This window comes from Rhincodon typus, chromosome 19, assembly GCF_021869965.1.
Source record: "Rhincodon typus isolate 14 chromosome 19, sRhiTyp1.1, whole genome shotgun sequence".
Classification (NCBI taxonomy): Eukaryota; Metazoa; Chordata; class Chondrichthyes; order Orectolobiformes; family Rhincodontidae; genus Rhincodon; species Rhincodon typus.
This window is the reverse complement of record NC_063350.1, coordinates 4693389-4703884: the sequence shown is the minus strand read 5'-3', so window position 1 is coordinate 4703884 and position 10496 is coordinate 4693389.

Below are 10496 nucleotides of genomic sequence, written 5' to 3'. Positions count from 1 at the left end.
TCTTTCATGGTCTTGCCCTCTGTCTCTAATCTTATTGCAATCTAGTGTAACCCCTTTAATTGTAGATATGTCTGCTGATACTAATGAATACCAGCTGCACATGCTCGTTGGTTTTTAAACAGGTTTTAAAAGTCAAAAAAAAAATTCTACTTTGATTAAGTTGTTTTTCTATTCATTGATATGCTCTTTAGTTTGTTTTTGGATTTATCACCCGAAATATATTTGAGACATTTTGTTGTTAGTGGTGTCTGCGAGCTCTCCTTTATTTCAATATCATCAGCAGTCCCTCTCAGATGAGGATGTCTCTCTTCCACTCTCAGGGTGAATCAATAGGTGGCTGTACAGACCAATACGGCTACCACAGGCTCTGTTACACTTAGGACAAAAGGTGGTCACAGGAAAGGTGGGTGGGGCATTGATGTGGCAGTGCGCTCCTTTTGCTGTTTTCGCTTGGCTTCAATTTTTTACCATTGGTGAGTCTTGAGATTCTCAATGCCTTCCTAGATGCTGCTGCTCCACTTTGGACAGTCTTGGGCCAGTGATTCTAGGTATCTGTGGGAATGCTGCACTTCACTAGTGAGGCCTTGAGGCTATCACTGAAGCGCTTCCTCTATCCATCTGGGGCTTGCCTGCTGTTTCAGAGCTGGGAGTAGAGCACCTGCTCGGGGAGTCTCATGTCGGTCATGCAGACAGTATGCCCAATCCATCATAGCTGATCAAGGGTGGTCAATGCTGGGGATGTTGGCCTGGTCGGGGATGCTGGTATTGGAGCGTCTTTCTCCTCAACGGATTTGCAGGATCTTGTGCAGACAGCATTGATGGTACTGCTCCAGCACCTTGAGCTGTCTACTGTTGGTAGTCCATGTCTCTGAGCCATGTAGGAGGGTGGGAACCACCAGAACTCTGTCAACCATGATCTTGGTGTCGGATCTTATAGTGCCTTGTGTATCACCGGTTTTGATTCCTCCATCATTAGTGGCCATACCTTCAGTGACCCAGGCCTCCAGTTCTGAAATCCTGTTGTAAACCTCTCAAAGACTGGTGTGGGAAAAGAGGTTTTGCTTTGGGGCACAGGCTTCAGTACTGTGAAAAGGTTAATGGTTCCAGGTGTCTACTAATCAATCTGTATAGAGTTCTTATGACACCCCAAAGCAAGTGGAATGTGAACCATCCTGGCTCAGAGGTGGGAACACTACCAGTACATTACAAGCACCCTAAATTAACATGGGGTTGGGATGTGCCCTATTGAAAGCAAGCTTGCAAATTTTAAAACTTGGTCTTGTGTATAGATATAAACTAAAATTCAGGGTTGAGATATGTAGAAGAGGTCAGGAAAATGGGTGATTTAAATGTTAGGAGAAAAGTTTTTTTCATGTAATATCAGAGTGGAGGAGTAGGCCATTCAGCCCATTGACCCTGTTCTCCCATTCAATGGCTGTGACTTAACTCAATATTCTTTGTTTAACAAAAGATATCCATTTCAGATTTAAAATAGCAGTTGGGGCGAATGGGATCAAAGGTTAGGGGGAGAAAGCAAGATTAGACTACTGAGTTGGATGATCATCCATGATCATGACAAATGGCAGAGCAGGCTTGAAGGGCCGAATGGTCTCCTCTTTCTTCTATGTTTCTATGCCATCACCTTCGGTTTGTGCCATTAGTTTATCTGATCCAGCTACACTGCTGTTTGTGGAAGAGAGTTCCAAACATATACCATCCTTTGTGTGTAGAAGTGCTTCCTAATATCTCTTCTGAACTGCCTGGCCCTACTTCTCAGACAATGCCTCTATTTATAGAATCCCCAACCAGTGGAAATAGTTTATCTGGTGTGTTTTGCCATTAATATCTTGAAGACTTGGATCAGACCACGCCTAGCGTTTTAAATTCCAAGAGAGCAGTAGTGATTTATGGGTGGACAGACTGTGAGAGGAGGGTCAGAAAGTTTAATATTAATAGTGCATTGGTGAATAAGGTCCATGCAAAAAACAGTAGTGAGAAGGCTCAATCTAAATCAACAAGGTATCCATCATGAGCTAGATAAACTAATGGCACAAACCAAAAGTGATGGCATAGAAACATAGAAGAAAGGAGGAAGAGGAGACCATTCGGCCCTTCGAGCCTGCTCTGCCATTTGTGACGATCATGGATGATCATCCAACTCAGTAGTCTAATCTTGCTTTCTCTCCCTAACCTTTGATCCCATTTGCCCCAACTGCTACATCTAGCTGCCTCTTGAATACATTCAATGTTTTGACATCAACTACTTCCTGTGGTAATGAATTCCACAGGCTCACCACTGTTTGGATGAAGGAATGTCTCCTCATCTCCGTCCTAAGTTGTCAACCCCAAATCCTCAGACTCAGGGAACATCGACCCTGTCTAGTCCTGTTAGAATTTTATAAACCTCTGAGATCCCCCCCTCATTCATCTGAATTCCATTGAAAACAATCCTAACCTAGCCAATCTCTCCTTGTATGTCAGTAGCGTCGTTGGATTAGAAATTCAGAGACTTGGGCTTATTCTATATGGTCATGGATTTAAATCCCATGTAAATGGACAATAAAATTTGAATTCAGTTAATAATTTTAGAATTAAAAGCTAGTCTAATGGCATCATCATATGACGACAAATTGGCTCACTAACATCATCGAGGTAAGGAAATCTGCCATGCTCACCTGGTACACTTATAGAGTACAGAAGGGGCCCTTCACCCCATCAAATTTGCATTGACCAGAACTACTCAATTCGCACTCGTCTCCTTTACAGCACTTGGCCCACAGCCTTGAATGTTATGACATTTCAAGTACTCATCTGAGTACTTTTTAAAGGTTGTGAGGTTTCCTGCCTCAACTTCCCTCCCATCGCTCTGTGGGTGAAATAAAATTTTCCTTGAATCCCTTTAAATCTCCTGCCTTTCACTTTTAAAGTTCCTGTCCCCCACCCAGTGTTAGTAACCCTTCAACTCAGGGGAATAGCTGTTTTCTATCCACCCTGTCCATGCCCCTCAATCTTATACACCTCAATCAGGTGCCCCCTTAGCTTTCTCTGCTCCAAAGAAAAAAAAACTCAAACTTATCCAGCCTTGCTTCATAGCTAAAGTGCTCCGTCCCAGGCGACATCCTGGTGAATCTCCTCTGTACCCCACTCCAGTGCAATCGCATCCTATAGTACAGAGACCAGAACTGCACACGATACTCCAGCTGTGGAGTTTTACACAGCTCCAACATAATCTTCCAGCTCACATAATCTATGCCATGACTGATAAAGGGAAGTGTCCCATATGCCTTCTTAACTATTAACCTGTCCTTCTGTCTTCAGGGATCTATTGCAAACACTCTTAAGATCCCTCTGTTACTCTGATCTTCCTAGTGTCCTGCCATTTATTGAGTACTTTCTTAAAAATTTGTAAATGGGATATGGATGTCACTGGCTGGGCCATCATTTATTGTCTAGAGGACAGCTAAAAGTCAACCACATCACTGTGGGTCTAGAGTCAGGCTAGAACATGTAAAGATAGCAGATTTCCTTCTCCAAAGGGCATTAATAGATAGACTTTTGCAACAATGAACAGTGTTTGCAATTAGACTAGTTCTTTGTAAAAAAAAATTACAGATGTTCATTGAATTCAAACATCAACATCTGCCAGTGGTGGGATTTGAACCCATATCCCTCGAACATCAGTCTGGCATTGCTGGATTATTAGGCTAGTGACATTACCATGAAACAGTGTGGACCATCAGCAGAATTGTATTCAACTACAACCTGTAAACTCATTGCCTGGTAAATTCCCCCATTCTACCATTACCATCAAGCCAGGGGATCAAACCTGGTTCAATGGAGAGTGCAGGAGGGCATGCAAGGAGCAGCACCAGGCATCACCTAAAAATGAGGTGTCAACCTGGGGAATTGTAACACAAAAGTAACTGCATGCCAAACAGCAGAAGAGAGGCTAAAACTGATGGATCAGGTCTAAGCTCTGCAGTCCTGCCACATCCAGTCACAAATGGTGTTGGACAATTAAACAACTCACTGGAGGAGGAGGCTTCACAAATATCCCCATCCTCCATGATGGGGAAGCTTATATGCAGCCATTTTCAGCCAGAAATGTCAAGTGGATGATCCATCTCAGCTTTGTCTGAAAGTCCCCAGCATCACAGAGGCTAGAGTTCAGCCTATTTCACTTCCTCCACATGATGTCAAGAATTGGATGAAGCATTGAATACTGAAAAGGCTCTGGAGTCAGACAACATTCTGCTAATAGTACTGTAAAGCTGTGCTCCAGAATACACCATATCTCTACCTAAGGTATTCCAGTTCAGTTACAACATTGGCATCCACCCAGCACTGTGGAAAATTTCTCTGTCCACAAAAAGCAGGACAAATCCAATTTGGCCAATAAATGCTCCATCAGTCTACTCTTGAGCATCACGAAAGTGATGGAAGGTGCTATCAGCAGTGCTAAAAATTGGTATGTAGGTGCAGCAGGCAATTAGAAAAATGAATATTGTTGTTTATTATGATGGAAATTGAATCTATGAGTAGGGACGTTCATTCGTTCAGGACGATAGTTACAAGATAATCATTAAATTCCATCATATTCACAGCCCAAGACACAAAATACTTGATCAAAATCTAAACACTAAATTACATGGTATTAAATTATATTACCTCACACAACGTTCATTGTTTAACCATTCTGAGATTGATCATATGCTACCCATAAATGGTAAGCCAGTTAGAATCCTGTAAAATAAAACAAAGAACTGCAGATACTGGAGATCTCAAACAAACAAAAACAGAAACTCAGCAGGTCTGTGGAGATAAAACAAAATTAATGTTCTGAATCCAGTGACTCTCTTTCAGAACTTGCCGCCAGACCTGCTGAGTTTCTCCAGCAGTTTCTGTTTTTGTCAATCAGAATTCAGGAGGTCTCAGCTCATATACAAGAGGCAGTGGCCAACAAGGGTCAATAACTAGTGATTCGGTGCACAAGAAGAAGGGACTGAAGAGAGATAGGGCACTTCAGTTAACAGCAGAGAACAAGAGACATATGTTCAGTCAACCAATATCACCAGTTGATGTCCCAAAGTGGATCGACTGAAAAACACTTTTTAATTAAGTATAGTTTTTATACTTGGTCTAACAAATGTAATAATTTCTATAAAATCTGTGAAAATATATTAGTAGCTGGAATGATTCTTCTAACTAATCAGGATTAGCAAACCTTTAGAATGGCTTCCATTCAAAGTTCAGTATGTAATTGTATTTAGAAGGTCTTACAAAAAAAGTTAATGTGAACCCCAAAATCTTACAGCCTGAATGGTTTACTCCTGCTCCTATTTCTTATGTTATTATGCTGACTTAGAGTTTATCACTGAGATTACTGAGGATTACAAGTTCCAAATGATGATTAAATACAGTCATGGACAGACCAGACCTCCTCAAAATATTTTAAGAAGAGAGCCTAGGCCCTAACTTTTTCTTATTTTAAAGGCAAATATAAAGTGTCTGTTCCGGATGCAATGTGACTGGTCAAATCTACTCGATGTTAAGCAAAGCACAATTTATTTAAATACTGTAGTTACAATTCAATCAAAGAAAGGAATTTAGAATAAAACCTTCATTAGAAAACTTAACAGAATAATAAATACAGTACCTATTACTAATTAATTGTTCCAATATAATACCATCCCATAAACACAGCCCTTGGCAAAAATGTAAATTCAGGCACAGATTCTCACATACAGTTCTCCAATCCTGGAGGGGAAGAAACATCAAGAGACAATGCAGAGAGAGTAGCAGCCAAGAGATGTTCACTGAAACTTCCAACTCTTTTGAAACCCTAACAACTTCTGCTTAAAGCTAAACTTAAAAACAAAACAAACACTAGAAACTGGTCAATGAGAGCTGGTCACATCCAGGCTGCTTCTATTGTTCCAACTTTTAAAAAAACTCAAGGCCTCACAAGCTGTTTGCTCAAGTGGTCTTCAGTACCTGGCTTTGTACCTCTGCCTTACAAATTCTCTTTTTAAAAAAAGGACAAAATAACCTCTTGAAAGCCACAGCGCCTTCACATTCAGTGTACACATGGCAAAACCAAATGACTGTCACTTTAAGTGAAGATATCACCCACAAAATTGTTCTAAATTATCCCAATACCTTTTAGAAGAAGTTTTAGAAGAATAATAAACCCCATTTTCTACAGGGCCTGAGCAGCCTGTTGCACATCATGCACGCTATCAAACCTATTTAGCCTCCGAAGGAGCTCACTGCTCGGAGACCTCAACACAGATTCATCCAAAATCCTTTGTTGATCCAGAAACTCCTCAGGAATCTAAATTAATGTTGTATCAAACTTTATTTAAGCAACACCATTTCCTTTTCTCATTTTAGATGGAGCATCTGATCATCCTTATCCTAATAATTCACACATCAATTTATGCTCATCCATTATTAAGCATTATGATTCATCTAGAGACTGATAACAGTTAAAAACTTCTACGAATTTCCCAACAACTGACAGAAATAATCATAGAACAAGATGTCATGTTTTATTGTCTCCATAATAACATGGAACTGCCTTGAAGCATTGCTCCATATGATCACCAGGCCCCTTGACAGAGACATTGTGTTTTATTTTGAAAAGACAGTTTAAAACATAGCCATCTTATAAAATCTTGCATTCTTAACATAAGAAATTACAAGCACAAAACAATGATTTTATAACCCCCCAAATTATATTTGAAAATCATGAAAATCATTTATTAGAATCTGTAAATTTGCTGAAGTCCATTAATTTATACTCAACATAGTGTGGAGCTAGAGGAACACAGCAGGTCATGCAGCATCAGAGGAGCAGGAAAGTTAACGTTTCAGGTCAGGACCTTTCACAAGTTCTGATGAAGGGTCCCGACCCAAAATATCGACTCTTCTGCTTCTCTGATGCTGCCTGGCCTGCTGTGTTCCTCCAGCTCCACACTGTATTGACTCTGACTCCAGCATCTGCAGTTCTTGCTATCTCCCATTACTTTATGCATAATCTGTTGACTTCCACAATTATTGATCAACATATTTGCATCCAATGTTCCCTGTGTTGTGCACAGCCACTTTGCTCAGTGCGCAGCATCTTCACAATTTCTTGAGTTATTGCACAAACACAGATATTATATTATTGTTTACTTGTACTTCTTTCAATTTAACATACCATATTCACAGGTCCTGATGTGGTTTCCTCCCTATCCATAACATAGGAACAGGAATGGCCATTTAGCCCATTCACTCATTCTACCACCTTTCGATAGGACTGTGACTGAACTGTAACCTAACTCTATCTACCCACCTCTGCCCTGTATCCCTCAATACATATAATCTCATCTTCAGAATTAACAATTGTCTGTGAACAATTGCCTTTTATTAGAGAAAGTTCTGAATTTTAATCACCTTTTGAAATATCTGGCTCTAACCTGCAAACAATAATCCCATGTCCTGGACTCCAACCCCAACCCATTCCCATTTAAACACCACCCCTCACACTCTCCCCTTCCCCCCAAACCCACCCCTTCCCTCCACCAACAACCTGCAACAGGTGATAATATTTTCTCTCAATCTAATGCGTTTGTTCTGCCCAGGCTGAGGAGACCAAATCAAAACTGGGCGATAGCTTTGAGGAGAACTTCCATTCATTTTCTGGTGTCAGCCCAAACTTCCAATCACCTGTCATTCTATTCTCTGCCATATTTATACTCTGACCTTGACTGCTCAGACAATTGTAGTGATAAGTGGTACAGAAGGAGGCCAACTCTCTCTAGAGCAAACCAGTCACTCCCACTTCCCCACTTGATCCTTGTAACACAGCAAGTTTATCACCTTCAAATGCCTGTCCAATTTCCTTCAGAAATCAGAGATTGCCAACAATGGTGGTGAAAGCAGAGACAATGACTTTCAAGGCATTACCACTTATTGTACAAAGAAACTGTTTTCCTCACATCACCTCCAAAGCCTTAAAGCTGTGTCCCCTCGGCCATAACAAAAAAAAACAAAGTGCAGATGATGGAAATCAGAAACAAAACCAGAAATTGCTGGAAAAACTCAGCAGATCTGGCAGCATCTGTGGAAAGAAAGCAGAGTTAATGTTTCAGGTCTGGCGACCCTTCTTCTTATTGTACCAGCTAATAGAAAAAGCATCTCCATGTGTACCTTATCTAAACCCATCACTATCGTGCACATTTCTATCAGGTTTTCCCTTACATGCCTTTGCTTCAAGGAGAAAGACCTTAGGGTGTCTTGACTGAAATGTACAACCAGTCATCATAATAGTCATTACATTGATACACCTAGTCTTATACTGAACAAAAACAAAGTTGCTGGAAAAGCTCAGCAGGTCTGGCAGCATCTGTGAAGGAAAATACAGAATTAGTGTTTTGGGACTGGTGACTATTCCTCAGAACCGGGTCACTGGAGCTTTTCCAGCAACTTCTGTTTTTGTTCCTGATTTATAGCATCTGCAGTTCTTTTGGCTTTTATTTCATCTTATACTGAATTATGTTATTTCTCCTGTTCAGAATACAAGCATTATTATGGATGATAGAAACTAGAATATGGAACTGTTTGGAAATTTCTGAGTTGAGGAGGATTTTTGTAAACAAAGTTAAAAAGTCAAAGATAACTGTGGATTATCTGCTGTTTATCTGAAAAGCAAGTGAGTTTGCGAGATAGAATCCAATAAAGATTTTTAAGCAACATAAGAGGTGCATTATATTGGTCTTTAATTGCTGGACAAACTGACTATCATAAGATCTATGCTGTGCCACAGCCTCTGGTCTGAGATTGCTGCATGTTTTCATAGACCTGACTGTAAGCAGTTGTTGGAATGGGTTGCAGGGGAAAGCAGAGCTATAGATCTCTCTTCCTCTCTTTATGTCTTAGTAAGAGACAAAGGAAAATTACCTGAAAAGATATCTCGGTGAAGTAGTTTGAAAACCTGATAAAGTTTCAAATATAGGAACTCCCAACTGTTTCCCATCCAAATCTGATCTAAAATTCTTCCATTATTCTGTGAATGTCAGAAATCAGATCTCGTCAACAGGAAAATAGAAGGAACTCTGAGACTTCAGCCCATTCTATCTAAATTCGTATCTTTGACCCACAGAAGGGTGTTGTTCTTGTGTTTTTCTTGCTTTTCAAAGCTATATCAGTGCTGAGCTGTCTTGGCTTGTCTTGTTGTGTATGCATGTGTGTGTTTAGGATTAATGCAAAATGGTTTAATTCTAAATAGTAGCTTCCTTGTCATTTTCACACTTGTTTAAAGAATAAATCTCACTTATAATAAATGAGTTATTTTGAAGTTCATTAAAGGAAACCCAGTGGACATTTCTTTTATTCTGAACAGTAGAACAAAAGAGCGACAAATTGACCACTTTGATAGTTCCATAAAGTGTTTGCATTTCTGGCATGGCTCATGGAGTTGTTGGGTTTGATTTACAGTGCAGCCCTCCCATCACAGTTGTAACAAATTTTGATGAGTTGGTGTTGGATATTCAGATGCAGACAATATGAAATTGGATGTGAGTTATAGTAATTTATACAGGATAAAAAGATGGATAACAGGGTTCTGATGTTATAAAATAACAGCACTGGAAGCAAGTAAACTTTCTTATACATGGAGGAGTATCACAGACTGGCTTACAAGATTTAATTAAGGCCAAGCTAAAAAAAAGTAGGAAGGAAGAGTTAAGGGTGGCATTTCCAGCAAAAGCTAAGAAGACAGATAGTTGAGTCCCAGGGTGGAGGGAGTCCAGAACTAGAGGGAATAGGTTTAAGGTGAGAGGGAAAAGATTTAAAAGGGACCTAAGGGACACTTTGACGCAGAGGGTGGTGCGTGTATGGAACAAGCTGCCAGGGGAAGTGGTAGAGACTGGTACAATTACAACATTGAAAAGGCATCTGGATGGGTACATGGATAAGAAGGCTTTAGAGGGATATGGGCCAAATGCAAGCAAGTGGGACTAGATCAGTTTAGGATATCTGGATGGCATGGATGAGTTGGACTAAAGGGTCTGTCTCTGTGATGTACAATTCTATGACTCTAATGACTAGCACAGCATTTATGATTGGTGGAAATACAAGAGAGACCAGGTACCCAAGTAGTGGGTAATCAGTGTGAATATGATTGAGTTACAGTTAAAGTGGTTTAGAAATAAAACAGGTAGACAGAGAATTCCAAAAACAGACCAAGAAAAGGTAAGAACATTAGAATCAAACAGGATGTAAATGAAAATCAAAAGTGAATGACATGAACTAAAGGAGAAAGTAAAAGAGAGCACTTATAAATCTGGAACCAGAATTACAAAGGGAAAAAGAGGAGGGACAGAAAGGGGCTAAAATTGAATCAGAGATAGTAGGAACTGCAGATGCTGGAGAATCCGAGACAACAAGGTGCAGGGCTGGATGAACACAGCAGGCCAAGCAGCATCATAGGAGCAGAGAGGCTGACATTC